This window comes from Bos taurus, chromosome 29 (assembly GCF_002263795.3).
Source record: "Bos taurus isolate L1 Dominette 01449 registration number 42190680 breed Hereford chromosome 29, ARS-UCD2.0, whole genome shotgun sequence".
Classification (NCBI taxonomy): domain Eukaryota; kingdom Metazoa; phylum Chordata; class Mammalia; order Artiodactyla; family Bovidae; genus Bos; species Bos taurus.
Window position 1 is genome coordinate 47,401,714 of NC_037356.1, and position 14,786 is coordinate 47,416,499.

At 47.3% G+C, this 14,786-nt stretch overlaps 1 pseudogene; it reads right to left on the reverse strand.

Moving 5' to 3' along the window:
• Positions 1-10,713: 10,713 nt before the first annotated feature.
• LOC787756 (adenylosuccinate lyase-like) lies at positions 10,714-13,245 on the reverse strand (annotated as a pseudogene).
• Between the last annotated feature and the right edge of the window lie 1,541 nt (positions 13,246-14,786).

Here is a 14,786-nt window from a genome sequence, read left to right on the forward strand (position 1 = left end):
GGTCTCACCACCTCCACGTGGCTGCCACAGCGCCGAGCTCTCGCCCACCATCCTTCCCCATCAGACTAGCTCGGGGCATCGCTGCCACTGCTCTCAGCCCTCCCTGCTCCCCGTCCTTTCCCGTGGGGCACGTCTCACCATGTGATTGAAGAAATGACAGGAAATCCCTTCCTTAAGTCTTATCTCCTCCCCAGGATCCTGCCTGTCCTGTTCCTCCCTTCCTTGCTTGCAGCGCTGAATGAATGAGGCTGGGCGTGGGCGACCCGGGCCCTTCCAGCCCCGTCTGAGGAGCCTGCAGCGTGGGCTGGGTCCCAGTGTGGCACTCGGCCAGTCCAGCAGGAAGGAACTGCTCCCCGCGGGCTCCCAGGGGCCTTTCCACGGGCAGTGGTCAGCCCACAGGTGGGACTGCTCACCCACTTCATGCTGGGGATCGAGGCAGAGTGACAGGCAGGTGGACAGAGTACCACCAGGCCCTGCCTGCTGGCCCAGAGCACCCCAGGCCTCCTGCATGTCTCCTCCTCTGTCCTCCCCAAACACAGGGCCCATCGCAACTTCCACGCTGTGAAGCCGGGTAAAGAGAAACCACGCGTCCCCATCCTGCCCAGTTTGGAAGCCCAGACCAGCCAGTGCCGTGAATTATGAGGCCAGGCCCAGGGCTGGACAGTTCCCAGAAGCCCAGCTTTGGGAATCAGCTCTCGGAAATCCCTTGGGGCAGCACCTCCAGGCACAGCATGTGCGGTTCTGTGCTCCGGGCGCCCTGCTCCTCCATGCTACCTGGAACCTTCATGCATTCATAGGCTTTGTTGTGGCCTTGGGTCAGGGGAGGCGTTCAGTTCAGTTCAGTCACTCAGTCGTGTCCAACTCTTTGCAACCCCATGAATCGAAGCACACCAGGCCTCCCTGTCCATCACCAGCTCCCGGAGTTCACTCAGACTCAAGTCGATCGAGTCAGTGATGCCATCCAGCCATCTCATCCTCCGTCGTCCCCTTCTCCTCCTGCCCCCAATCCCACCCAGCATCAGAGTCTTTTCCAATGAGTCAACTCTTCACATGAGGTGGCCAAAGTATTGGAGTTTCAGCTTTAGCATCATTCCTTTCAAAGAAATCCCAGGGCTGATCTCCTTCAGAATGGACTGGTTGGATCTCCTTGCAGTCCAAGGGACTCTCAGGAGTCTTCTCCAACACCACAGTTCAAAAGCATCAATTCTTCGGCGCTCAGCCTTCTTCACAGTCCAACTCTCACATCCATACCTGACCACAGGAAAAACCATAGCCTTGACTAGACGAACCTTTGTTGGCAAAGTAATGTCTCTGCTTTTGAATATGCTATCTAGGTTGGTCATAACCTTCCTTCCAAAGAGTAAGCATCTTTTAATTTCATGGCTGCAGTCACCATCTGCAGTGATTTTGGAGCCCAGAAAAATAAAGTCTGACACTGTTTCCACTGTTTCCCCATCTATTTCCCATGAAGTGATGGGACCAGATGCCATGATCTTCGTTTTCTGAATGTTGAGCTTTAAGCCAACTTTTTCACTCTCCACTTTCACTTTCATCAAGAGGCTTTTGAGTTCCTCTTCACTTTCTGCCATAAGGGTGGTGTCATCTGCATATCTGAGGTTATTGATGTTTCTCCCGGCAATCTTGATTCCAGCTTGTGTTTCTTCCAGTCCAGCGTTTCTCATGATATATTCTGCATATAAGTTAAATAAGCAGGGAGACAATATACAGCCTTGACGTACTCCTTTTCCTATTTGGAACCAGTCTGTTGTTCCATGTCCAGTTCTAACTGTTGCTTCCTGACCTGCATACAGATTTCTCAAGAGGCAGGTCAGGTGGTCTGGTATTCCCATCTCTTGCAGAATTTTCCACAGTTTGATTGTGATCCACACAGTCAAAGGCTTTGGCATAGTCAATAGAGCAGAAATAGATGTTTTTCTGGAGCTCTCTTGCTTTTACCATGATCCAGTGGATGTTGGCAATTTGATCTCTGGTTCCTCTGCCTTTTCTAAAACCAGCATTATGCAGGGCTAAATATTTTGATCCAGATTAAAAAAAAAAAAAAAAATCTAAAAAAAAAAAAAATCTCCCCCCCGCCCCAGTGCCCAAGAAATGGGCCTCATTTCCCTTTCTTCATCCCAAACCACAGCCAGCAGGTTCCAAGAACTCTAGGTGGCAGGGGACAGTGCTGGTGTTCCCCGTCGGCCCTGCCAAGTCATGGGCCACCCCTGCCATCACCATCTCATCGTCCCGGGCAGAGGGCTGGCTGGGCAGCTGGCAGCGGTAGAGTCAGGCAGGGCCGGGTGAGGAGGGCAGGAGGGGGCCAGGGCCCCGTGAGTTTTGAGCAGGCGGTCCAGGCTCCATTCATGGGAAGCAAGTCTGCCTCGTACGTGGGAGATGCTTTTCTTTTCACATGGATCTGACTCATCCTACTACTGTGACCTAAACTGGTATGCCCTCCGGAGAAGTGGCCTGTAAGAAGCATCAGATGTGAAGGTCAGTGCGGCACAGGAAAATCACAGATCCTCCCCTAGTCTTGTCCAGACCTTTGAGACCCCATGGGCTGTAACCCACCAGGCGTCTCTGTCCTCGGAATTCTCCAGGCAAGAATACTGGAGTGTGTTGCCATTCCCTTCTCCAGGGGATCTTCCCTACCCAGGGATCGAACCCATGTCCCCCACATTGCAGGCAGATTCTTTACCATCTGAGCCCCCAGGGAAGCCCTAAACACAGTATAAACACACACAATTGGACAAAGCTAAAAGCCGGGATAAACACAGCTGCTTCCGGCCACAGAGAAAGGCAGATGGTCGTTGACACCTTACCGCTCCACCAGTGAGGTGTAAGGAAATGACTCTAGGTATTTTTCAGGTGTGGTAGTAAGGATATAATTAAAAAGTGGATATAATTTAAAAATGAGAATCTGGGTATTTCCAGATTCTGGGTTTTATTTTCTTTTTGTGGCTGTGTGGCTTGGGGGATTTTATTTCCTTCACCAGAGACCAAACTAAGGCCCTCAGCAGTGAAAGTAGACAGTCCTAAGCACAGGACTGCCAGGGAATTTCCCCCATATATATATATATTTCTTTAAATTTTATTGTCCTTATTTGGAGAGGGAGGGGAGAGAATAACATTACATAATATTTGCTGTTGTCTGTCACTCAGGCGCTCAGTCGTGTCTGACTCTCTGTGACCCCATGGACTGCAGCGCACCAGGCTTCCCTGTCCTTCACCATCTCCCAGAGCTTGCTCAAACTCACGTCCATTGAGTCACTGATGCCATCCAACCATCTCATCCTCTGTCGTCCCCTTCTGCTCCTGCCTTCTGTCTTTCCCAGCATCAGGGTCTTTTCCAATGAGTCAGTTCGTCGAATCAGGTGCCCAAAGTATTGGAGCTTCAGCATCAGTCCTCCCAATGAATATCCACGGTTGATTTTCTTTAGGATGGACTGGTTGGATCTCCTTGTAGTCCAAGGGACTCTCAAGAGTCCGCTCCAACACCACAGTTCAAAAGCATCTATTCTTCAGCGCTCAGCCTTCTTAATGTTCCAACTCTCACATCCATACATGACTACTGGGGAAACCATAGCTTTGACTAGATGGACGTTTCTCGGCAAAGTAATGTCTCTGCTTTTTAATATGCTGTCTATGTTTGTCATAGCTTTCCTTCCAAGGAGCAAGCATCTTTTAATTTCATGGCTGCAGTCACCATCTGCAGTGATTTTGGAGTTCAAGAAAATAAAGTCTGTCACTGTTTGCATTGTTTCCCCATCTATTTGCCAAAAAAATGATGGGACTAGAAGCCATGATGGAAGCCACGTCTTAGTTTTTTCAATGTTGAGTTTTAAGCCAGCTCTTTCATTCTCCTATTTCACCTTCATCAAGAGGCTCTTTAGTCCCTTTTGCTTTTGCCATAAGGGTCGTATCATCTGAATATCTAAGGATATTTCTCCTGGCAATATTAATTCCAGCTCATGATTCATCCAGTTCAGCATTTCACATGATTTACTCTGCATATAAGTTAAATAAGCAGGCTGACAATATACAGCCTTGACGTACTCCTTTTCCTATTTGGAACCAGCCCGTTGTTCCATGTCCGGTTCTGACGGTTGCTTCTTCAACTGCATACAGGTGTCTCAGGAGGCAGGTAAGGTGGTCTGGTGTTCCCATCTTTTGAACCAATTTCCACAGTTTGTTGTGATCCACACAGCTAAAGCTATCCATAGCCCAGCTTTAGCATAGTCAGTGAAGCAGAAGTAGATGCTTTTTCTGGAATCCCCTTGGTTTTTCAATGATCCAATGGATGTTGGCAATTTGATCTCTGGTTCTTCTGCCTTTTCTAAATCCAGCTTGAACATCTGGAAGTTCTCAGTTCACGTACTGTTGAAGCCTAACTTGAAGGATACGTAACATTATTAGTTGCTAAATTCAGATTCATTTTTAAAACAAGAATGTCAATGGGGTAAAAGGTATGTTGTAATCCTTGAGTCGGCCCTGGCCATTCCAGCTTAGACTAGTCAACGGTCAGAGCTTGTAAATGGAAATGTGATAGGCAGGAAGCTAACCTTGCAGGTGGGGAGATGACCAGTGAATCTACATCCCAGACGGCCAAGGACGCAGCTAAGGCCAGTTGTCACGGGCAGAACTGTGTACCTCCCCAAATCAGGGGCCAGAGTCCTGACCCCCCGCACCCCAGATGTGACTGAATCTGGAGACGGGGACTGTCAAGAGTTGATTAAGGTAGAATGTGGTCACCGGGGTGGGTCCTAATCCCACACGACTGGTGTCCTTATAAGAAGAGAAGGTTACGGCACGACGTACACACAGAGGGACGACCCTGTGTGGACTCAGGGAGAAGACAGCCGTCTACACACCAGGGAGAGAGGCCTCAGGAGGGACCAGCCCTGCTCACGCCAGCTCAGGTTCCAGCCTCCAGGACTGGAGACAGTGCATGTCTGCTGTCTAAGCCTCCTGAGGCTGTGGAATGTTGTTGCAGCAACCCTAGCGAACTAATATACATGCCAATCTCAAGCAAAACGTTTTTCAGCTTCCCAGCCCCCTCTTTTTGCGTGAAATGCCAAGCCTTTGATTCCTAATTAACTTGGTGAGATGGACACCAGACACTCCAAGGCAAAGATCCAAAATGCACACAAGAGCTCTTAGCTTGACACGTGGATGCGTCAGTTGGTCGACGCTGATGGCGCATGTGCCCACCTCTTTCCGGCTTCTCCCCCATGGAAGCTTACTGACCTTCCCGTGTAATGATGGGGTTGGGGAGCAGAAGGGCAGAGAGGAGCTCTTGGCCACAGGGCGACCTCACGCTGCACCTCAGTGTAGGGAATCCAACCAGCGTGAGCTCTTCTCAAGAGCCATTCCTGGCCACAGCACATGTAATTTTCAAACCAGATGCAGTTTTTCACTTACTCATCTGTTTCTCTGCCTGGACACTCAGCCTGCCGACCTGATTTATTGATGTATTTCCAGCGCCTGGCCCGGTGCCTGGCGTAAAGTGGCTCAATGTGATCAGGTCTATTGAATAAATGAATGGAACGGGTAAAACCGGCAACGTCTCACAGTTGTCATATCATCCGTCAAAGTTAGAGTGATTTTTAAGGAGGTGTCAGGGAGAAAGAAAAAGCTTTCCCAACTAAGATGAGATCATTCACTCATTCAAGGAAAGGGCTCAGACAACACGCCCGTTTCTCCGTCTGCCTCCTGGGGCCGTGGGGGCGGGCGCCGGTTGGCACAGCCTCTCGGTGTTATCCTCGTTCCTAAGTCAGCACTCACAGAGTCCAAATTCCCAACAGATACTCATCTTTGAGACTTGGGAACGAGGTATCAGAATTCCCCAAACCCTAATTACCCTGTATTTCTCCAAACACTGTAGTTATATGATTTCAATGATGGTGGACCCTAATAAGCAGGTTCATAGGTTTTCTGTAAAAAAATAAAATCATATACCAGTAGCTTTTGATTATCATAAACTAATAGATTTTGATGATATTGCATATTTTAATAGTGTGTGGAAAGGATCTCTATCTGATGTAGACACTGGAAAACAGAAAACATGAAAAGAAGGGACTGTTTCATCTATGGGGTTGCACAGAGTCGGACACGACTGAAGAGACTTAGCAGCAGTAGCAGCAGTAGCAAATGACAAATGCCAATTAAAAATCATTTTAACGTGGATGGACCTAGAGATTGCCATGCTAAGTGAAGTTAAGTCAGGGCAAGACTAATACCATATGATATCACTTATATGTGGAATCTAAAAAACATGATACAAAGGAACTTATTTACAAAACAGGAAGAGACTCACAGACTAGGAAAATAAAGGTACGGTTACCAAAGGGGAAAGATGAGATGGATAAATTAGGAGTTTGAGATCAACGTATACACACTACTATACGTGAAATAGATAACAACAAGGACCTACGTATACCACAGGGAACCACACTCAGTATCTTATAATAACCTATGCTAAGGCTACGCTAAGTCGCTTCAGTCGTGTCCGACTCCGTGCGACCCCATAGACGGCAGCCCACCAGGCTCCGCCATCTCTGGGATCCTCCAGGCAAGAACACTGGAGTGGGTTGCCATTTCCTTCTCCAATGCATGAAAGTGAAAAGTGAAAGTGAAGTTGCTCAGTCATGTCCGACTCTTAGGGACCCCGTGGACTGCAGACCACCAGGCTCCTCCATCCATGGGATTCTCCAGGCAAGCATACCAGAGCGGGGTGCCATTGCCTTCTCCGATACTAACCTATAACGGAAAAGTATATCGCTTGGTTGCATGCCAGAAACTAATACTACTGTGTAAATCTACTATTCTTCTATTTAAAAAATAAATTGTCAAAAATTTAAAGATAATTCCACAAATATATGATACTTAAAAGATTAATTGCTCTATCTGACAGTCTTGAGCCTTTGTTTCACGACAAATATTCCAGTCGTAATAAAACTTCTTTCGCTTGATCATGTTAGTTAGATATTAAGGAGTCCAAAGCATTCTTCAGGTTGAGCAAGAGAAGAGTACCAGTTGCTGTTTTTATTATGATAAGATATATAGAACATGAAAGTTACCATCTTAACCCTTTCTATGTGTATAACTCAGTGGCATAAATTATATTCACATTGTTGTACAACCATCCCCACGACCCACCTTCAGAACGTTTTCATCTTCCTGGACTGGAAACCTGTCCCCATTAAACACTCGCTCCCCATTCCCAGAGCCCTGTTCTGGGTCCCCGCCATTCTACTTTGTCTTTATGGATTTAACTCATCTAAAAGGTGCTTGCTCCTTGGAAGAAAAGCTATGACCAACCTAGACACCATATTAAAAAGCAGAGGCATTACTTTACCAACAAAGGTCCGTCTAGTCAAACCTATGGTTTTCCCAATAGTCATGTATGGATGTGAGAGTTGGACCATAAAGGAGTCTGAATGCTAAAGAATTGATGCTTTTGAACTGTGGTGTTGGAGAAGACTCTTGAGAGTCCCATGGACTACAAGGAGATCAAACCAGTCCATCCTAAAGAAAATCAACTGTGGATATTCATTGGGAGGACTGATGCTGAAGCTAAAGCTCCAATACTTTGGCCACCTGGTGCGAAGAACTGACTCCTTGGAAAAGCCCCCGATTCTGGGAAAGATTGAAGGCAGGAGGAGAAGGGGACGACAGAGGATGAGATGGTTGGATGGCATCACTGACTCAATGGCCATGAGTTTGAGCAAGCTCCGGGAGATGGTGAAGGACAGGGAAGCCTGGTGTGCTGCAGTCCATGGGGTTGAAAGGAGTCAGACACGACTGAGTGACTGAACTGATTGACTGACTGAGGGACCTACTGTGTGTGGAATTTTTCCTTTTATACAGGGATATTTCACTTAGCATCATGTCCTCAAAGTTCATTCACAAGGTCATTTTCCCCAGCTTTTTCTCTCTTGAAGTTGATTTCTAATCTCATAGTGTTGTGGTCAGAAAAGATGCTTTATGTGATTTCAGTTTCCTTAAATTTGCTGAGGCTTGCTTTGTGGCCTCCACTGTGGTCTGTCCTGGAGAATATCCCATGTGCACTTGAGAAGAATGTGCATTCTGCTGTTTGGGGATAGAGCACTATAGACATCACTCAAGTCCATCTGGCCTAATGTGTCATTTAAGTCGTCTGGCCTCATTGATTTTCTGTCTGGATGTTCAGCTCACTGATGAAAGTGGGATGTTAAAGAACCCCACTATTATTGTGTCCCTGTTGATTTCTCCTTTTATATCTGTTAATATTTGCCTTATATATTTAGGTGCTCCTGTGTTGGGTATATATCAGATCAGATCAGATCAGTCACTCAGTCGTGTCCAACTCTTTGTGACCCCATGAATCGCAGCACACCAGGCCTCCCTGTCCATCACCAACTCCCGGAGTTCACTCAGACTCACATCCATCGAGTCAGTGATGCCATCCAGCCATCTCATCCTCTGTCATCCCCTTCTCCTCCTGCCCCCAATCCCTCCCAGTATCAGAGTCTTTTCCAATGAGTCAACTCTTCACATGAAGTGGCCAAAGTACTGGAGTTTCAGCTTTAGCATCATTCCTTCCAAAGAAATCCCAGGGCTGATCTCCTTCAGAATGGACTGGTTGGATCTCCTTGCAGTCCAAGAGACTCTCAAGAGTCTTCTCCAACACCACAGTTCAAAAGCATCAATTCTTCAGCGCTCAGCCTTTTTCACAGTCCAACTCTCACATCCATACATGACCACTGGAAAAACCATAGCCTTGACTAGACGAACCTTTGTTGGCAAAGTAATGTCTCTGCTTTTGAATATGCTATCTAGGTTGGTCATAACCTTCCTTCCAAGGAGTAAGCATCTTTTAATTTTATGGCTGCAGTCACCATCTGCAGTGATTTTGGAGCCCAAAAAGATAAAGTCTGACATTGTTTCCACTGTTTCCCCATCTATTTCCCATGAAGTGATGGGACCAGATGCCATGATCTTCGTTTTCTGAATGTTGAGCTTTAAGCCAACTTTTTCACTCTCCACTTTCACTTTCATCAAGAGGCTTTTGAGTTCCTCTTCACTTTCTGCCATAAGGGTGGTGTCATCTGCATATCTGAGGTTATTGATATTTCTCCTGGCAATCTGGATTCCAGCTTGTGTTTCTTCCAGTCCAGTGTTTCTCATGATGTACTCTGCATAGAAGTTAAATAAGCAGGGTGACAATATACAGCCTTGACGTACTCCTTTTCCTATTTGGAACCAGTCTGTTGTTCCATGTCCAGTTCTAACTGTTGCTTCCTGACCTGCATACAGATTTCTCAAGAGGCAGGTCAGGTGGTCTGGTATTCCCATCTCTTGCAGAATTTTCCACAGTTGATTGTGATCCACACAGTCAAAGGCTTTGGCATAGTCAATAGAGCAGAAATAGATGTTTTTCTGGAACTCTCTTGCTTTTTCCATGATTCAGCAGATGTTGGCAATTTGATCTCTGGTTCCTCTGCCTTTTCTAAAACCAGCTTGAACATCAGGAAGTTCACAGTTCACATATTGCTGAAGCCTGGCTTGGAGGATTTTGAGCATTACTTTACTAGCGTGTGAGATGAGTACAACTGTGCAGTAGTTTGAGCATTCTTTGGCATTGCCTTTCTTTGGGATTGGAATGAAAACTGACCTTTTCCAGTCCTGTGGCCACTGCTGAGTTTTCCAAATGTGCTGGCATATTGAGTGCAGCACTTTCACAGCATCATCTTCCAGGATTTGGAATAGCTCAACTGGAATTCCATCACGTCCACTAGCTTTGTTTATAGTGATGCTTTCTAAGGCCCACGTGACTTCACATTCCAGGATGTCTGGCTCTAGGTCAGTGATCACACCATCGTGATTATCTGGGTCATGAAGATCTTTTTTGTACAGTTCTTCTGTGTATACTTGCCCTCTCTTCTTAATATCTTCTGCTTCTGTTAGGTCCATACTATTTCTGTCCTTTATCGAGCCCATCTTTGCATGAAATGTTCCTTTGGTATCTCTGATTTTCTTGAAGAGATCTCTAGTCTTTCCCATTCTGTTGTTTTCCTCTATTTCTTTGCATTGATTGCTGAGGAAGGCTTTCTTATCTCTTCTTGCTATTCTTTGGAACTCTGCACTCAGATGTTTATATCTTTCCTTTTCTCCTTTGCTTTTCACTTCTCTTCTTTTCACAGCTATTTGTAAGGCCTCCCCAGACAGCCATTTTGCTTTTTTGCATTTCTTTTCCATGGGGATGGTCTTGATCCCTGTCTCCTGTACAATGTCACGAACCTCATTCCATAGTTCATCAGGCACCCTATCTATCAGATCTAGGCCCTTAAATCTATTTCTTACTTCCACTGTATAATCATAAGGGATTTGATTTAGGTCATACCTGAATGGTCTAGTGGTTTTCCCTACTTTCTTCAATATATATATTTACAATTATTCTATCTTTTTCTTGGATCGATCCCTTGATTATTATGTAGTGTCCTTCTCTGTCTTTTGTAACAGCCTTTATTTTAAAGCCTATTTTGTCTGATATGAGTATTGCTTCTCCAGCATTCTTTTGATTTCAGTTGTCAATGGAATACCTGTTTCCATCTCCATGAGGTCACTTTTTTAGTGACAAAATTTCATCTGCTTCACAAAACCACAGCTTACAGTGAATGTTCAAACAGTGAGACGTGGTATAAGGTATTATTGGGTGGGACTCAGATCACACGACACTGGGATCCCTGAGAAAGTTTAACAGCCTCACACAGAATCACACGTTAAAATCACCAGTTTAAGGACTTGTTCGTTCATTCCTTAGAACACCACTCACAGCATGTGTGTGAAGTATCCTGTGTGCATAAACTCAATCGTAGTTACTTTCTTCATGAGAATGACTCACCCTGGCAGAGACAGGGCCCTGGGCAGGCGCTTACAATGTGCCACAGCCATAAGCCAGACTGGCTCCGTGGTGGCTGATTCTGGCCCCTGTGCTTCTGACCTGGTTCCCGAATGTCAACCTTATCCTTCAGCTCCACACGAGAGCGCTTCCCGCCCTTGCTTTTTTTTTTTTTTTCCTGTGAAAAACAGAGTCCAACTAGAATTTATTTCTGCATTGCAAACCCGAGAAATATCAAAGCACCATGGGAAAAAAAATCTGCTGTATTAATTTATGGTAGCAATTCTTGAGATAAAATGCGGCACTAGAGTGATAGATTTTATGACTCTGCAGTAAAAGTTAACAGAGCCAACAATGGTTTTTTGTTTAATTCTCTTCCAACTCTACAGACATAATTCTGCCTTCACCTGCATCACACTTTCCCGTGGTTTTCACAGGGGACACACCTCCTCTTCTAAGAATCCCTGTACCTGCCAGGATGCACGGCCAGTGAAAGAGGAGGGGTCCAGTACACGGTCCAGTGGGAGTGGTCTGGACTGAAGTAGGCATCAGCTGGATGTGCTCGGTGAGGTCATTTTCACCCCCTTCCTGCTTAACCACGGCAGCTGCCTGCTGTGAGGACACTCTGATTTTCTCATGGCAAGCCTGGCAGTTACCCCAGGCTTTCACCATGGCCATAATGATGTTCTCTGTGGCCGTGAAAGGCAGCTCCTGCAGAGCGCACCGCTGGTTACATTGGGATATCCCACCAATCCTTCAGAAATGTTCTACAACATATTTAATACAGTATCTGCACTGAGAAGGGCTTCCCTCATAGCTCAGTTGGTAAAGAATCCACCTGCAATGCAGGAAACCCCGGTTTGATTCCTGGGTTGGGATGATCCCCTGGAGAAGGGATAGGCAACCCACTCCAGTATTCTTGGGGTTTCTCTTGTGGCTCAGCTGGTAAAGAATCTGCCTGCAATGTGGGAGACCTGGGTTCGATCCCTGGGTTGGGAAGATCCCCTGGAGAAGAGACTGGCTACTCACTCCAGTACTCTTACCTGGAGAATCCCAGGGACAGAGAAGCCTGGTGGGCTGTAGTCCATGGGGTCACAAAGAGTCGAACACGACTGAGCAACTTTCACTTTCTGCAGTGAGTAATGCCTCAGCCAAACAGATTCATCAGTGGGCACTGTCACCGAGTGTGGGTTCAAACTACTGCACGGATGCTGTCTGCAGGGGGTCCATGACAAGGGTCATCAGGTGACGGGCCAGGCTGCGGCACTGCTCTGAGCGTGGAGGGTTCTGCTGGTAGGTGTTGCACTTGAGCCGATCTGCTGTTTTTCAAAGGGTTCCTCCAATTCCTTGCAGTTTGCCAGGAGTCGTATGTCGGTACAAATCCTGTACACGATGCCCCCAAGTGAGTCAGCACAGAGAGCACCTCAGCGTCTACTTTTCGTGAATAGGTCTGCCCTGTGATGATGAAAGCCCTCTTAAATCTTGCCTTTTCTGTCACCATATTGTCAAGCTGCTCTCCCTTTTGATCATCTCCCTCGGAGAGCTGCAGGAAGCTGGCCTGGATGCCGGTGGCACCCTTCATGCCTTGGAAGCACAGCTCATCCCAGACACGCATCAGGTTCTGGAGATCCATGCCCAGATCCTGAATCCAGAGACAGCAACATTTCCCAACTGTGGTCAGCTGGGCAGACTGGAAACATGTGAAACCTAAGGTGGGAAGGTCGGCTGACTTGGCAAAGTCAGCAAGCTGAGAGATCACCCTGGCAAGCTTTGGCAAAAGCAGGTCAAATGAATTTCTAAGAACAATCAGGTCTGTATTGTCTTCCACATAGCAGGAGGTGGCGCCAGGACGGATAATGCCAGCAGCTTTGGGGCAGCAGTGGCAAATGTGTGCACGTGTGCCCTCACAGCGCGTGGAACGGCTTCTCCTCAGCTGCCATCTTGAAGTCGGGGCTGTCCAGGTTCGATTTCACCTCCTGGATTTGTTCCTCTGTGTTAGGCAAACCCAGTGTCTGCCTGGCCTCCGCCAGCCACAACCAGAGCTGCTGCCAGGTCTGAAGTTTGTACCTGTTACTAAACACGAAGCACATCTCTGGGCTGGAATAACAGGAGGCAAGCAGCGAGCGGTAGCTGCCGTGCCTGCAGGCTGCCTCCCGCCCGCCACGGTCGCCCCTCTGCCGCCATCCCAAACTCTGCACCCCGCTGGAACTGCCTGCCCTTGCTTTTGACCTGATCAGTGAATTCCTTCCGACCAGTAACCTCTTCATGTCGACTGTTCGATGCTCCCAAGAGAATGCTTTTCCCTTTGTCTCCATGTATCGACTGGTTTTTCACACTATTCTGGCATTGGCTAAAATGTAACCTTCCTGAGAAATTGTGGGAAGGAATTCCTGCCTGGAAACCCAATGGGCAGTGTCTCCCTCTGTGGCCTCAGGAAGCTGCCACAGCTTCCGGTCATGTGTTCTGAAGGTCAGGGAGCAGACAGGAAGAAGAATCACAAGACTTTCTCCCCACACTGTTCTCCTGACAGACAGGGAGAAGAAGTGAAGTGAAAGTTGCTCAGTCGTGTCCGACTCTTTGCGACCCCATGGACCGTGGCCCGCCAGGCTCCTATGTCCATGGGATTCTTCAGGCAAGAAAACTGGAGTGTGTAGCCATTCCCTTCTCCAGGGGATCTTCCCAACCCAGGGATTGAACCCAGGTCTCCTGCATTGCAGGCAGATTCTTTACCGTCTGAGCTACTCGGGAAGCCCAATGGCAGAGCAGGAAACCCCACAAATGCCTGCACTCTCCCTTAGGTGGTGTTGAAGAGATTAGGATCCACTCACTCTCTTAGCCTTTCAGGGGCAAAGGGCAATGAGATGTCAGAAGACTCAGCTGAATCCTGACTCTCTCCAGAGTGGATGGGCATGGCGCGGATGAAAGGAACCACCTCGGGTGATAATTTGTTGTTGTCGTTCAGTCTCTCTTGTGTCCGACTCTTTGTGACCCCATGGACTACAGCACACCAGGCTTCCCTGTCCTTCAGTATCTCCCTCAGTTTGTTCAAACCCATGTCCATTAAGTTGCCGGTGCCGTCCAAACATCTCACCCTCTGTCGCCCCCTCCTCTTACCGCCTTCAATCTTTCCCAGCATCAGGGTCTTTTTCAGTAAGTCAGCTCTTCACTTCAGGTGGCCAAAGTATTGGAGCTTCATCTTCAGCATCAGTCCCTCCAATGAATATTCAGGACTGATTTCCTTTAGGATGGACTGGTTGGATCTCCTTGCAGTCCAAGGGACTCTCAAGAGTCTTCTCCAACACAGTTCAAAACCATCAATTCTTCAGCACTCAGCCTCCTTTATGGTCCAGCTCTCACATCCATACATGACTACTGGAAAAACCATAGCGTTGACTAGATGGACCTTTGCTGGCAAAGTGATGTCTCTGCTTTTTAATATGCTGAGGTCTGTCATAGCTTTTCTTCCAGGAAGCAAGCATCTTCTAATTTCATGGCTGCAGTCACCGTCTACAGTGACTTTGGAATCCAAGAAAATAAAGTCTGTCACTGTTTGCATTTTCTCCTCATCTATTTGCTGTGAATAATAGCAATCGCCCTATCCAACTTGCATAACCCTCAAAGCCACCCTATGAGGTGGTTCTATCATCTTCACTTTAGGGATGAGGAAATCGAGGCCCAGAGACGTCAAGCAATTTGTCTAAGAATGTACAGCCACGGCACAAAAAAAGCAGAACCAAGACTTGAACTAGTCCACCGGGCTCCGGAGCCTACATTTGTAACTACTGTGCAAAAGTGACTTTCAAAGAGCAGCCTGACGACGTGCCTGGGCAGGGAGCCAGTGGGACCGCCAGTCACCTCTCGTCTCCACCCACGAGTCTCACAATGTCCCACTGTAATTATTCCT